Below are 17,000 nucleotides of genomic sequence, written 5' to 3'. Positions count from 1 at the left end.
GAATGATGTACTCTTCCCCATAGCACCACTGTCTCCACTGGGATACAGCTGGAGTCAGATTGATATTTTAGCATCATTTCTATAAACAGGAGGGACACGTAAGAACCAGATTCTTACTTTTCTTTTTAAGAAGGATAAATGCTTGACATCAAAAACACAAGCAACGAAATAAAAACTAGGTATGTTGAATTTCATCAAAGTTAAAACTTTTTGTTTCAAAGTACATCAAGAAAGTGAAAAATATCTGCACAATGGGAAAAAAATTTGCAGATCACATATCTAATAAGAGACTTATGCATGGAATATAAAAAGAACACTCAGAACTCAATAATTTTAAAAAAAGTTAAAAATGGGCAAATGATCTAAATAGATATTTCTCCAAGTAAGATATAAAAATGATCCATAAGAACAGTAGATGATGCTTCATAACATTGATTCCCGACTTCATCTTCTTACTGCTCCTAATCTAAGCAACTGATAATCTGTTTTCTGTCTCTACGAATTTTTGTATTCTGATTATATTATATAAGTGAAATCAAATGGTATGTTTTTGTGTGTGACTGGTTTATTTCATTTAGCATATTTATTTCAAGGTTCATCCATGTTGTACTATGTAAAAATATTTTATTTCATGGTCAAACAATATCCTATTGTATGGATATATCCCATTTTATTTATCCATTCATCAGTTGAGGGACCTTTGGGTTGTTTTCACTCTTTAGCTAGTGTAAGTAATGTTGCTATGAACATATGTGTACAAATTTTTATGTGGTTATTGTTTTTATTTGTCCTGGGAATATACTCTAAAGTAGAATTTCTGTGTCATATGATAACTTTATGTTTAACTTGCTAGGAAACCCCTAAACTCTTTATCAAGATGGCTCCAGCATTTTACATTCTTGTCAGCAGTGTGGGAGGGCTTCATCTTCTCTACATCATTGTCAATAGTTGTCATCATGTGGCTTTTTAATCCAAGTGGATGGGAAGTGATATTTCATTACAGTTTTGATTTGTATTTACACAATAACTAATGATACTGGGCATCTTTTCATGAGCTTATTGACCATTTCTATATTGTCTTTAGAGAATTTTCTATTGAAATTCTTGCCTATTAAAAAAGTTATCTATCTTTTTATAAATGTTTTAAGATATTTTTGTATATTCTAAATACAAATCCATTGTCATATGTTAAATTTGAAAATATCTTCTCCTATTATGTGGGTTGTGTTTTCATTTTCTTTATGATGTAGTTTGCACTATAGATTTTAAATTTATATAGCCCAATTGGTCTATATTTCCACTGTCACTTTTGCTCTGGTTTTATATTTAAGAAATCATTCCTTAACCTAAGTTTATATAGAACAATTTCCTTTATTATAATAATTTTATAGCTGTAACTGATATTTAGATATATAATTTATTTTGAGCTGGTTTATATATGATTTGAGATTGGGGTCCAAATTATTGGTATGGTTGGATTTACATGTGCTATTTTGCTTTTTCCTTCTATATGCAGTGTGACATTTTAATTGCTTTAGTGATTTTTTACACTTGATCTTAACCAAAAGGTGAGAAGCAATTGCTTTAGTGATTTTTAATTATATTTTTGAGTTATTTTCTTAGTGATTAATCTCAGGTTTACCATATGCATCCTTACTTCTTAGAGTCTATACTCCAGTACAGCACCACTTTCTCCCTACCCTTTAAAACTTACTTTTATATATCTTGTGTTGATATATACTACAAATCTAAAATATATTGTTATAATTATTACTATTATAGCTTCTAAATAATCTGAGCAAAGAAAGGATTGGAAACATATATGTATAATGTTTGTTAAATTGAATACATTTTCAACCCTTGTTGGTTCTCTGCAGTTTTTCTCTGTGGGTGTGAGTTGCCACTGGTGTCACTTTTGTATGTCAATACAACTTATTGTTGTTAAATAATTTACATTTCTACATATTTTGGCCCCAATGATATAATTATATACATATCAACTTGTGCTTTTTAAATCAAGAGAAGAAAGGAGAAGAAAAATGCAATTATACTATATATTCTTTTTTTAAAATTATCATTACCAATTTTATTTCCTTCTATATGTATTCAAATTACTAACTGGTATCTCCTGCTTTTAGCCTGAAGAACCTCTTTTAGAATTTCAAAGATTAAAAGTCTGCTAGCAACACATTTGTTTAATTTTTGTTTACCTGGGAATATCTTTATTTTGCCTTCAGTGTACAGTGATAGTTTTACTAAGTATAAGATTCTTGGTTGACATTTTAACTTTCGATATTTCCCCCCTACATCTGGCTATTTTGTTTCTGATATGCTAACTGTTAATCTTATTGTGGTTCCCTTGTATGTATTAAGCCATTTTTTTTCTTGCTGCTTTCAATATTTTCTCTTGTTTCACTTTCAGGTTCTGTTATGATGTGTCTGGGTGGATCTTTAGTATAATGGTAGTTCTACCCAAAGAGGAAGTAGACCATAAGGGAAAAGAGCTCTGGAGCTTGTCAGATTAGTTATTGTACTGAAGATAGGAATGGAATGCATTTTTTTCCTGAAGTTCCCCAGTTCTACAAGTAACGATAAAGTAGGTGAATGAGTAGGAAGACCATAGTCTTCTGTACTAGCCCTTCCTGATGTAGAACTTTTACCCTAGGAACTAACTGAAACAAAGGCACTTGGGGGCTTATTATTCTAGGCCTGCTGGTCCTGGAGTAGCATTTCTATAAGAGGTTTTGGAGAATAAGAAATACCAGTATCATTCCCATCCTGGGGTGAAACAGTAGCCCAGTATTTATAAAAGCCCTCAGCTGTGGGGCTTCTGTACTACCAAACTGGTGTGTGTGCAGAGAGGGTCAATAATGGTATGGATTGTAGCTAAATGCCACAGACTCTCAATATTCTTACTGAAAGCTGGTACAGTTTATTGCATGAGTGCCTCTCCATTTCCTGTATGGCTTTAGGAAAATTTCTGGAGACTTTAAAGATACAGCTTTTCAATTTCTACCAGTTATTTATTTTTATTTTTTTCCTGGAAGATAAGTTCATTGAGCTCCCTATTCTCTATTCTCTCTGTCCTGAGAGCTAATTTTAAAGTTAAAGCTAAATGGGAGAAATCACTTCTTTGTGCTTTTATGTTTATTTTATTTATCTTTTACTCAACTACTTTCATAGGCTCCCCACTGCCTGACCCTACGTCATTTATTCTAGGAGCCAAGGCCCTCCACAATTTGGTCTGTGAATTCTTCCCTAGTATCTGCAAAATTTATATTTCATAATACCTTCATTTCATGCAAATTGTTTCACTCCTCTTCTGTTATTGTTCATATGTTTTAGTCTTTATGACCTTCCATCTTTTTTAGCCAAAGTATCCAAATTTGTCATTCATAGCCAATTCCAGATGGTCAGAGAACAAGAACGTTAATAAGCCAGACTGTTCTGTGCTGGTCTATACATTGTTATGCGCATGTCATATGTATCCAGCTTAGTTTTAAGCACCCCAATTAGAAAATGTTTCTCAGCTAGGTGCGGTGGCTCAAGCCTATAATCCTAGCACTTTGGGAGGCCAAGGCGGGTAGATCACCTGAGGTCAAGAGTTTGAGACCAATCTGGCCAAGATGGCGAAACCCCATCTCTACTCAAAATACAAAAATTAGCCAGACGTGTTGGTGTGCACCTGTAATCCCAGATACTCAGGAGGCTGAGCCAGGAGAATCTCCTGAACCTGAGAGGCAGAGGTTGCAGTGAGCTGAGATCACGCCATTGCACTCCAGCCTGGGCAACAAGAGCAAAACTCAGTCTCAAAAAAAAAAAAAAAATGTTTATCATTCCATTTTGACCTGAGAACACCTAGCCCAGGAACCATCATACAGCAGGTATTAAATAATACTGTGGAGTGAATTCTTTGCACATGTTCACTTCCAGCTTAGAGGTACTCCTTCTCTTCAGAGATGCAAACATAGTCCTGATGAATTTCTCCTTAAGTTTTAGTACAGAAGGATTATGAACTTTGTTCATTTTATGGTTCTTGACATAAAATGTATCTCGAATTTCACAGTGTGAGAATGTTCCCAGTTTTAGTTGCCTAAAACAAATTCCATGTTGGGGTAATTCTTCTAAAGGCTCAAGGAGTGAGATTATCAAGGAAGATATTCCTTGTCCTACAAAGACATAAAATTCTATTCAATAAATGTTTATAAGTATTTTAAACCAGGTATCACAGGCAATAACACCAAGTTTATGACCTTCTAATCTAATGGAGAAAATTGTAGTAAGAAATAAGCAAAATCAGCGCAAGTATAAGCCAAACTGTGTCACTGGTACAATGTATTGTGTGCCGATGTAGTCCCTCAGTTGAGGAAGGTGCTCATTGAAAAGATGGCGCTTTTAATCCTCTGGGGCCTTAAAGAATAGACAGGCTTTTGGGAGATGAAGATAATAATCTGGAGTTTTCAAGCAAAAGGATGAACGAAGACCCAAAGGGGAAAACTAAATGTTTTTTTGTTTTTCATTTATGAGCATCTCGTTATGTTTGTATCATAGGGTTCATGGCAAGATGCCGCAGGAAACTAGAATGGACATTTAAATCGAACCAGATCCTGTAGAATCTTATGTTGGCAAGTTGATAAGTTTTCAGTTTATTTCATTCTCACCATTAGGATACAATTGAATTACCGAATATTATAGAATCAGTGACCGAATGATTACCTCTAGATCTGTGCTGTCCAATATGGTAGCCACTAACCACACATAGTTTTATTTGTAACTAAATACATTAAAATAAAATTAAAATTCACTTCTTCAGTTGCACCAGTTGCAGTTGGAAATAGCTATATTTCAAGTGCTCGATATGTACCTAGAATCCATATTAGTACAGAACATTTCTATCAGTGCAGAAATTTCTATTATACCACATTGTATCATATTTTAGTTTCTGATACAAGTATAAAGAAGGGTTGATGGGGTCTGGGAAACAGATGGTAGGATGAGGAAGAAGGAGTGTAAACCATAGGTTATTCTCAAAGCATTCCAGGTGAAATTAGGGCCTCAACCAGTAATGGCAACACAGAGAGAGCTGAACAGACCACTGGGATACACATTTTGGATAGTGACAAAAAGATTCTATGACTAAATAATTACCTAGTAAGCATGAAGTGAGGATGATAAAAAAGCTAACACAGAAGGTTGGCATACTCTTGGTGACTAGGTGAACTGGAGTACCATTCACAGAGATAAGACATAACAAAAGGAAGAGTTAGTTGACACAGGAAATAGTGGTACTATATAGCAATGTTAACTTTGGGTTCTGTAGGGGTTCTGTATGGTAGAGCCAGGTGGAGACTTCCAGAAGACTAGAAATAGTATTCTGGGAATTATGACAGAAGAAAAGACTGATATTCAGTATTTCTTATATAGAAGTAATGGCTAAAACAATAAAGGAAGGAGAATAGAGTCAAAACACCTAGGAGTGTTTCATTATGTTTATTTTTTCTTTGTTCAAATCTTGATTAAATAAATCTATGTCAAGATGGCAAAGTTTATCATTGTTTTCAATTATTTGAATATCATCTTAGTTTCTTAGGAGTGGAATGCCCAGTGACATCGTAAGTACATTTTTCTGGATATCGTCAAATGATTTTGTGATATCAAGGTTTTCTTGCATAATACAATTGACTGAACTTGACTGGGGAAATGGAGTCACAGATGGCCCCAGGAAATGGAGAAGTATGTGTGCCATAATCAGTCTTTTAAGACCAAAATGTAACTGTTGAAATAACAACACATGTCATTACTCATGGTAAGTTTTATATCTATATATACTTAAAGGATGCTATTCATGTAATTCATTTAGCAAGTATTTACTGATTATTTACAAAATGAACACATTTGGGGTTTACAAAGACTTCTACAACTCAGATCCACGTTCAGAAGGATTCACATGTCAGTAAGAGGACACACGTGAACACTAGTAATCACAATACAGTGATCAGTGCTAGAGAAATGTAAGTGAAGAAAAGCATTAAATGCTATTTGGGCACAGAAGAGATCAACATCCTGTCTAGGGGAGTCAGAAAAAGTTTCTCAGTGAAGTTGATTTCTGAAGTAGAAGTTAAAGAATGAAGAGAAGCACGCATGCAGAGACACCAGTGTGAAAGGCCTTGGGTCACTCATAACGCAGAGGCCAGGAGAGGCAGTCATCTTCTGATAACCCTTTAATGTCATTCTAAGGAGTTTGGTTTATTTTAAAGGGAATAAAACAAGGGAGAATTATTCAAGAACTTCCAGATATGAGATTATGTTGTCAGAGTCTCATTTTAGAAAGTAGCACCAATGGGGCAGGTAGATGATAGAGAGGTGATATTAGAGGAAACAACAGTTGAAAACCTGTGGGTAAATGCTAGACTTGAAGGGGACTGGTAAGAATTTGAGTCCAGAGATATTTAGGGTTAATTAATATACTCAAAATTTATAAGATTATAGAGATAATTTAGAAGGAGGCTCTGGGATGATTCCTAGACATGTGGCCTTGGAGCCTAGACAAAAAGAGGTACCATTGAAACAAAACATTCTGGGAGAAGTAGCAGGTGTGTCATGAAGATGAGTTTCAGCTTGGTAATGTTGAGTCTGAGGTTCAGGTCACCAAGGGAGATATGTGAACTCAGAGATAGGGTTCAAATATTGTTTGAGTATTATCTTTAATCTGTACTGAATGATACATTTATTCATTTTCTATACATTGTTCATTTAGGGTTCCTTATTTTTTTCCACTGCATTATTAATGTCATGGCCTGAAGGTGTGATGCTACTGATGGAAGGTGAAATGACATTTTTGGAGCTACCACAAAGTGGGAATGGATATGGGACTTTGTAGCGCTTCAGGTTTCCACATAAACTTGAATCATATACTTTCTACTTTCTTATTCTGGAGCTTCCCTGAGAGATATTTTACTAATGCTTTTATCTCATAAAACATTCTCTCTTTCTCTTTCCTTTCCTCCCTGCCTTCATCATGACCTCCACTTTTCTCTTTGTTCAGATCCTCTTTGTTCAGATATTTTTTACCTGGTTGAAAGCTAAATTTCATTCCTGGCCATATTCCTAAACCTCCTATTACTCTACCACTTCAACCAGTGCATGACAGCCCTTAGAAAACCAGCAAGTTGGAGGTAGATGTAAACTTAGTGAATATCCTGTGTAAGGCCCTGATTTTGATGTATTAAAAACTGAGGTTCAAAGAGGAAGGTATTTGTACAAAGTTATATCACTAGACAGTGCCTTGCATATGTATTTCATTATCTAAATCATTTTAAGTTCAATTCTTTTGGGAGTGTTTTCTATTTGTAGTATAAATAAATATTATGGATTTTTAAAACTTAAAACATAGGCTGGGCACAGTGGCTCACATCTGTAATCTCAACATTCTGGGAGGCCAAGATGGGCGGATCATGAGGTCAGGAGATCAAGACCATCCTGGCCAACATGGTGAAACCCCTTCTCTACTAAAAGTACAAAAATTAGCCAGGTGTGGCAGCATGCGCCTGTAGTCCCAGCTGCTTGGGAGGCTGAGGCAGGAGAACTTCTTGAATCTGTGAGGCAGAGGCTGCAGTGAGCTGGGATTGCACCACTGCACTCCAGCCTGGGTGACAGAGCAAGTCTCAACAATCAATCAATCAATAAATAAATAAATAAACAAACTTGAAACACGGATTCTTGGTTGTAAATGAATTTACATTGTACATGAAGAAACATTCTGAGACTTGTTTTAAAATGTTTGTTTCTAGCCTATTTAAAAATTATCATGCTTCTTTATTGAATCAATGAAATTGCATTTAATTTCCTGATTAGTTGTTTTTTTCAATTTATTGAATAAATGTGAAGTTTTTCAGATTTGACTGCTATATTTAACCCATTTGAAAAGTAACGATTTGCTAAATTATAAATTTAGTTTTATAAATGCTGCCAATTAAATAAAACACATTCTTTTTTTTTTTTTTTTTTTTTGAGACGGAGTTTCACTCTTGTTACCCAGGCTGGAGTGCAATGGCGCGATCTCGGCTCACTGCAACCTCCACCTCCTGGGTTCAGGCAATTCTCCTGCCTCAGCCTCCCAAGTAGCTGGGATTACAGGCACACGCCACCGTGCCCAGCTAATTTTTTGTATTTTTAGTAGAGACGGGGTTTCACCATTTTGACCAGGATGGTCTCGATCTCATGACCTCGTGATCCACCCGCCTCAGCCTCCCAAAGTGCTGGGATTACAGGTTTGAGCCACCGCGCCCAGCCAAAACACATTCTTTCTAATCATCAAATGAATACATATTTTTATTTAACATTTAAAAATATTGAAAATTAGGTAGAAGATTTCAAAAGTCACCCTGGCTTTATTATAATTATATAACATATAGTATTTTTGTATAGGTTTCCATTTATGTTTTCTCTGTATGTTCTTGTGACCATTCTCTTGTAAACCAAAAATGAAATTCTAAGGCCTCCAGCCCTCTGAATGTACCCCTCCTTTTGGCCAAGGGGATTCAAAAGTTAACCCAAAAGCTTGTTAAGTCCATGATGAGAAAGGGGAGGTGGAAATGCCTCATTATCCCCTACTACCTTTTAGAATTACTGATAGAACAGACTCTTTAAATCTGATAAGAAACATTTATAATCTATTCTCCTCCTGCTACCTGGAGGCTTGATGTGCATGATAAAACCTTGGATTCCACAACCGCTTTTCATAACCCAGACATTCCTTTCTATTGATAATAACTCTTCCAAACAATTGCTAATTGGAAAATCTTTAGAGCTACCTACTGTAACCTGAAAGTATCCCCTGCTGGTTACCACCCTGCTTCATGTTGTCCTGCCTTTCTGATCTGGACCAATGCGATCCAATATACATCTTACATGTATTGATTGATGTCTCATGTCTTTCTAAAATGTATAAAACTGAGCTATAGTCTAACCACCTTAGGCACATGTTCTCAGGAGCGCATGAGGGCTGTGTCATGAGCCATTGGTCACTCATATTTGGCTCAGAATAAATCTCTTCAAATATTTTACAGTTTGACTCTTTTCATTAGCACACTAAAGACAATTTTGTTCCTTTTTTCTAACCTAACATTTATTTTTCTATGATTTTTTTATCCTGATTTTAATCATTTTAATGGCTTGGTACATTTCATCACATTTTTGTACCCGACATTGTTAATATTTCAGTGTCCTTATTTTTGGATGCTTAGCTTATTTTCTATTATTCATGTTACTTATAATGCTATAAAGAATTTTGTTGGGTGTCACATTTTGTCAAATTTTGGAGATTGTTGCCTTGTAATAGATGTCCAAATATAGAAGCATTGGGTGAGAGGGACTAAACCTTTGTGTATGAGGGAGATGCTGTTGACCTGGGATCAGTACCACATACATGCTACAAGCGACTTCTTAACAGTTTCAGTGAATATGGTCTGAACAGTCTCACTCGTGGGCTCCCATGTGACCAGTAGAATACAGTTTGAGACAGATTGAGGTAAGGGTACAATTGGTGTCTGAGGAAGCCAACATTTTGCCTTGTTCAAGGTAACTTGCCCAGATGGGCCATAAACTTTGACTGTATTAGCACTGGAGTTATAATAATTAAGCTAATGAGATCAATTGTCTATACTACCAGAGTGTAGACTTTATAAATATATATTACAGTTACTCAGACTACCTGGACATTTTATAGAATCATAAAATCTTGTAGTAGAAAAGTACCCTTAGAGACAGTCTATCTAACTTCTAAATTCTACAAACAAGATAATGTTAAGGAGGAAGACAGAAACTTTGAGACAATTCAGCCAGAGCCACAGCTGAAATTTAAGCCTCTTGATTCCCAGGTAAGAGATTTTAACCTAGAAACTAGGCAAGAATGAATAGTAATTTTATTGAATGGGATTTCTTTGAACTCTAGTGGTCATCACTCCATAAGAAACTTATCTGCCTCTAATTTCATTGATTCTTAGATACAGGTTAATGTGGGTGAAGATAGATTTTGATCATAGATTATTCAAAAAGCAAAGATATGAAAACATAATTTTTGCTATAATTTTTTCTCTTTATTCAATTTCCAGAATTCATAGAGTCACAAATTACAGGATAGTGTAATATTTCCCATTACGGGAATACAATATGTACAAGCCACAGTACTCACAGAAAAGGATGCTGCTGCAGATATAGACACAGGAGTCTTTGCAGAAAAGTCGTTCCTAACCTGGATCTTGAGGAAGAGGAGTACTTTGCCTTATAGACAAGGCAGTAAAGGTGTTCTAAATAAAGGAACTGTCTGTGCAGAAGTGTACAGACATGACACTCAGCTGCATTCATTGTGCTCTAAGGGGTGAATATGGCTGAGAGGATGACAATGAGACAGCTACAACAAAAGATGTTTAGGAAGCCAGGTCCCTAAGGACTGCAGGCCCAGAAGGGGTTTGGACTTTATTTGATGGGGAATGCTAAGACAGCAAATACTTTTAATCAGGGAACAAAGCTTAATTTGCATGTTGAATTGTAAAACGTGGTTAAAATTGTTCAAGTTAACTTGCCACTGAGCAAACTGAATGTTTTACATCTCAATAGAGTACTGAGTTGACATGTGCTATGGCTTCATTAATCAAGGGGGAGTTGACTGAGGTCATATTCAGTGATGTGTAATTCACTCTTTCATTTCTACAAACTGTAATATTTTAAGAAATTATAGCCCATTGTTTCATGAATGAAGTAGCCACAAGAGCTGCTTAAAGTTGTACTTTAGTGAAATGCTTCTCTAGATGATCTTATGTCTGACCTTCTGTACTTTATCTTCCAAAGATCAGCTTGTGGTGTTAATTATGGGGTAAGTAAGCAGTTACTTCCTACAGCAAATCAGCCAAAGTCCAGGTTTGCTCTGGAGGTCCCAGAGATCAGAGCTCTGTGTTTCTTCAGGTTTCAATTTACCAGCCTCAAACCACTTAAAAGCAGGAGGAGGAGAGGCTGGGGAGTGATCGGTTTACAAGTGACCTGGGAGTTCACAGCTTTCATCCCTCCAAATCACAGTCCATATAATAGGTCTTGTGCAGATACAATTGGGACAAATTGACTCAGGCGTCTTGCTTTCAGAAATGAAAACCTTTCTTCTCCCTTATCAGTGTCCCTATGCCTGAATTGTCAGAATCAAGCATTTGATGGAGGATGGTAGTTGTTCTAAGGTCAAATAGGGGATGTAAGTCCTGAATAAGAGCGTAGACTGTTAAGTGGCACCCAACTGTGTTAATTGGTTAATAGGACTCTAGCTAGTTTAGGGACTTAAAAGTCAAGCCAGAGGAAAAAAGCCTAACAAGCTTTCTTCTTTTTAGACCAGTGAGATCCAGCTGGCACACCTTCAAACCAGGTTACTGTTGTCCCAAATATTTTGTAGATGTATCCTGTTAGAGATGCCTTCAGAATTTTAAAAAATGTTTTCAAAAAAGGCAGTATTTTCAAATTGGAGCTTGAAATTGGCTTTCAGAGGCACTTTGAGTCCCCAGGAACCCAGGCTAGTGGGTATGATGCTAATTATGGCCAAATAATTATTATCTGCAAAAAGAAACACAACTTAAAAAGAGAGAGAATTCAGATTTATCTGAATGATTCGCAAGCAAGCTAGTTTTCACCACACTTTCCGAAGTGGAGTAAACATAGAATCTGAGAGGGATTGTTTTTACATTAATTTGGAAATAGAAGGCTTATTTATTAGGAATTCAATAATCTTGCTTTAAAGTCATGTATCGTACAAATAATTTGAGCAAAACTTTCTTAATATATCCTTACCATATGTACAGGTACTTCACAAAATGGCAAGCATTGTGAGGCCATAGCACTATCAAATGATGGCGTGCTAGACATATTAGAATGAGTAGATGATACAGTGACTGTATTGCCATGGTTTAATGCATTAGTACTGAGAAAAATCACCACCATTTGTCCTTATCATTTTCTGATTAATGGTAATTATTCCCCAATTCATTCTATTGCTGGGATGATCTTTATGAAATTCAGTTCTAAACTTGACACTCGCCTATTTAAAACTTTTCAATGGCTCCCTAGTGCCCCACAGAATATGCTTTTGTCTGCCATTTTCAAAGACTTGAATAATCTGCCCTGAATTAATCTATCTAACATCCCCCAAGGAATGGTATTTTTCCTATGACATCAGATAACTCACTAGTTCTTCTACTAACTGTGAATTGCCATATCTTATCTCTTACCCCTTCAAGAAGTTTCTACTTTTCTCCCAGTAGAAATCTGACTTGTTTTTCAAATGCAAGTTGGTTAATGAAATTTTCCCATCTTTTAAAAATGCCCCTCCGCCCCATTTTTTTCCAAAGTTCACCTCTAACTACCTCCTTCCTCATTATTTCCATGAAACTGCTGCCATTAAAGTTACCATTAATCTTCTTGTGGTTAAACACAAAGAACACATTTTAGTGTTTATTTGTCCTGACTTCTCAGCAGCATTTTATACAGTTAACTGACTCCCTTCTTAAGACTATTTCTTCCACTTTGTCTTCCACATGAAATTCTCCCAATGTTCCTTTGAGCTTACTCATTCTCCAGTGTGACAGTCTCTTCCTCTGTTCACCCAGCAAATAGTTATATTTCTCAGGTGATCATTTCCACTGTCAAAGACTTAATTACTTCTTACATATTGATGACTCCTACATTTACATTTTCAGACTGTCTTTTCATTGTATGCTTCAGATCCATATTTTGAACTGTGCAATGGGTGAAAACAGTTGGACATCCTACATAGCTCTTAAAATCAATATGTCCCACTTGAAGTTATTGTTGTTATGCTTAAACAATAACTGCTCCTTTTTTTATCATTGCTGAACTCAGATAATGGCATCATCGTAATCAGCTTCTCAGACTCAAAATCTGCTGTCATCTTTGTTCACCCTTCTTTATATCCAATCAGATGTAAAATTTTAATAAATCCCTAAATTAAAACTAAATAAAACTGTTCACACATATACATATATTTGCATATACATGTACACATATGTATACCAACATATATACATATATGCACACACATATATGTATATAAGTACATATGCATTTATGTATGTATAAATATTTTCCTCTTCTGTCAACCCCCAGTGTCATGGTTCTAGTTTAGGCTATTATAATCTCACACATGGTTTTTATGAATGGCCTCTTCACTGATTTTTTTATGCTTCCTATTTGGAATCCTCCAGCCATTCTTCCCATTGCAAGTGGAGTGATCTTTATGAAATACAAGCTAGTCATGTCATTCCCTTACTAAACATTTTTCAGTTGACTTCTTATTATATTCTAGATGAGATCCAAACTTTTAATATACTTCCTAAGACCATGTATTTAATGTCATCTCTTACCACCTCTCCCTTTCTACTCTGCTTTAAGCCATAATGAGTCACGATCTCTTTTTCTTAATTGGTTCAACTCTTTCTCACTGCACATTTCCAGGCCTTCCCCTTGCATAGAGCATTCCTGCCTTCTTCTAGATAAGTCGCAGAGAAGCCAACTCTCCTAAGTCCTTATTATGTATCAGCACCCTATGCACTTGCTGCTCCCTTGTCACCATATAATACCATTCTTTGTGTTGCATGAAGCCCTCTCTTTTCTCAGTGTGGCACTTTGATTGCATTATGTTGAATTTTTAATGTCGTTTCATCTAGTTCCCACTATATTGTAATTATTTTATTTTTATTATTTAATCCTCAGGACCACGCATTTGCTAGTTGACAAGTACTCAAAATTTGAGAGCTATTATGATTATTTGTATACTTGAAAATGATTTTTTTTGCTACATTAACATACTCCAAAGAATATATTTCTATTACTTGATGTCAAGTACTACTTTAGTGCCATACTTTTCTCTTGAAGTTTTTGATGTTAACATCAGGAGACTGTTACTTCCCTAAAAAGCTTTTATGGTTTCACGTTTGTTTATATACAGATGTGAAAATAAATATTACATTTATTTTCTAAGTATTTGCTAGATTCTGAGGATTAAGTAATGAAAATAAAATAATTAAAATTAGTGGGGACTAGATTATTATTAAGTTCTATGTTAAGTTCTAAACTTGACACTTGCCTGTCTAAGAAGCTTTCAGTGGCTCCCTAGTGACCCCAGAATATGCTCTGTCTGCCATTTTCAAAGATTAAAACAATCGGCCCTGAATTAGTCTACCCAATATCCCCCGATTGTGGCCTCTCAAGAGCCATAATCACAGTAACAAACATCACCAATTTAGTTATCATCAGCAGCTTAGAAGCTGTACATGTTCTCTTGTTTATTACTTACAGCAAGTCTGTAATATCAATGTAATTAATATTATTATTGCTGTTTTATGATAAAATGGGATTCAAGCAGGGTACAAAATACATCTACTGTCTTCGTAAAGCCCCCATGAAAATGAATATTTTCATGAATATATATATGACTATATGTATTCCAGTAAATATTTTCTTCTGATAATCCTAATTTGTTCAAATGTTGAAAAGACTAGTTAAATGCATTTTTAAAGAAAATTGTATTGTTAGATATTCTTTAGGCATGTGAAACTGTACTACACTGCTTGGTGTAGTGACTAGTACTCAAACTATGAGAGCTATTATGATTATTTGTATACTTCAAAATGATTTATTTTTTTGCTACATGAACACACTCCAAAGAATATTATTCTCTTATATGATGTCAAGCACTACTTTAGTGCCATACTTTTCTCTTACGATGAGAGAGATCTTTATTAACATCTGAAGACTGATACTTCCCTAAGAGGCTTTTGTGGGTTCACATCTGTTTATATATGATGGAAAATAAATACTACATTTATAGAGACTATGTTTGACAAAATTATCTGAATTTTTCTAACTACATCTATAGTGGGAGGGATAGAGCAAAACTTATCATAGACCTTTCCAGTTCCAAGGGTCTAAGAATTATTCCCCATTTAATAGTCCTTAAATGCAGTGTTAAGAACATAATTCTCTTTATGCTGCTATCACTCTTCAGCTTTAACATCTACAAAGAAATATATAAATTTTCTGTAAGTACCAAATGTTTTAGCCTAAGCCACATTTTAAACTAAGGCATTTATTATAAATTTCACTTATAATTATTAGTTTAGAGAATTTGTCGGTGTTTGACAAACCATAGTCAATAAATATCAAATATGAAAAGGAACATATACTTGAAAGTATACTATGGCAAAAAATAAAACTGAATTACAAAAATCACTTCAAGGAAAATGTATCTTGTAGGAAAATGATTCCATTGACTATGAGCTACCATTATGTTGACAATAGTTATCCTTTATTATACAAAACAACTCAGCATTTTTGGTAGTGTTATGATACTGTTGGTACTTTGATAAATATTTTCAAAGTGTTTTTCAGGCATTCTATGTTAGGAGCATACCTCCTTATTGATGCATGACACTATGTTAAGTCTCTAAAATTTTCAGCAAATGGCCACTGGGAAAACAGCATTTAGTCAAATGACATATAATAGTATAAATATAACTATTGCATGTAATTTTTGAAGATATTTACAAATGTTTAATTTTTAAGCAGCTAATAATATATATATATATATTACTTATTAGCAAGTTAGTATTTTATGTGCTTTTTTATCATATAGTGTGACTTTAGCACATTATTTGACAAATATATTCTACATTTCACATTTTCTAATAATCAGTACACATCAAAAAGCTTATCCATCATGATCAAGTAGGCTTCATTCCAGGGATGCAAGGCTGGTTCAATATATGCAAGTTTATAAACATAATCCACCATATAAACAGAATCATATTGATTATCTCAATAGATGCAGAGAAGGCCTTTGACAAAATTCACCAGCCCTTTATGCTAACTCTCAATAAACTAGGTCTATTGAAGGAACATATCTCAAAACAAGAACAGCTATTTACAACAAACCTACAGCCAATATCATACTGACTGGGCAAAACATGGAAGCATTCCCTTTGAAATCCAGCACTAGACAAGGATGCTGTCTGTCACCACTCCTATTCAATATAGTATTGGAAGTTCTAGCCAGAGCAATTAGGCAAGGGAAAAAAAAGCGTATTCAAATAGGAAAAGAGGAAGTCAAATTGTCTATATTTGCAGATGACATGATTGTATATCTAGTAAACCCTACCATCTCAGCCCAAAATCTCCTTAAACTGATAAGCAACTTCAGCAAAGTCTCAGGATACAAAATCAATGTGCAGAAATCACAGGCATTTCTATACACCAATAACAGACTAACAGAGAGCCAAATTATGAGCAAACTCCCACTCACAATTGCTACAAAGATAATAAAACACCTAGGAATACAATTAACAAAGGACATAAAGGACCTCTTCAAGGAGAACTACAAACCACTGCTCAAGGAAATAAAAGAGGACACAAACAAATGGAGAAGCATTCCATGCTCATGGTTAGGAAGAATCAATAATGTGAGAATGGCCATACTGCCCAAAGTAATCTACAGATTTAATGCTATCCCCATCAAGCTACCAATAACCTTCTTCACAGAACTGGAAAAAACCACCTTAAACTTCATATGGAACCAAAGAAAGCCTGCATAGCCAAGACAATCCTAAGCAAAAAGAACAAAGCTGGAGGCATGATGCTACCTGATTTCAAACTATACTACAAAGCTACAGTAATCAAAACAGCATGGTACTGGTACCAAAACAGAGATATAGACCAATGGAATGAAACAGAGGCCTTGGAGGCAATGCCACACATCTACAACTATCTGATTTTTGACAAACCTGACAAAAACAAGCAATGGGGAAACGATTCCTTGTTTAACAAATAGTGTTGGGAAAACTGGCTAGCAGTGCAGAAAGCAAGAACTGGACCACTTCCTGACACCTTGCACTAAAATGAACTCCAGATGGATTAAAGACTTAAACATAAGACCTAACACCATAAAACCCTAG

The 17,000-nt window shown here is 35.2% G+C and overlaps 1 long non-coding RNA gene across 1 annotated transcript in view; it reads left to right on the top strand.

Annotated features, from left to right (window-relative positions):
- The window catches only part of LOC144579181 (uncharacterized), a 386,572-nt gene that overhangs the window by 120,431 nt on the left and 249,141 nt on the right, over window positions 1-17,000 (top strand). The window lies entirely within an intron of this gene.

This window comes from Callithrix jacchus, chromosome 14, assembly GCF_049354715.1.
Source record: "Callithrix jacchus isolate 240 chromosome 14, calJac240_pri, whole genome shotgun sequence".
NCBI classification, from domain to species: domain Eukaryota; kingdom Metazoa; phylum Chordata; class Mammalia; order Primates; family Cebidae; genus Callithrix; species Callithrix jacchus.
This window is presented reverse-complemented; position numbering and strand designations above follow the sequence as displayed.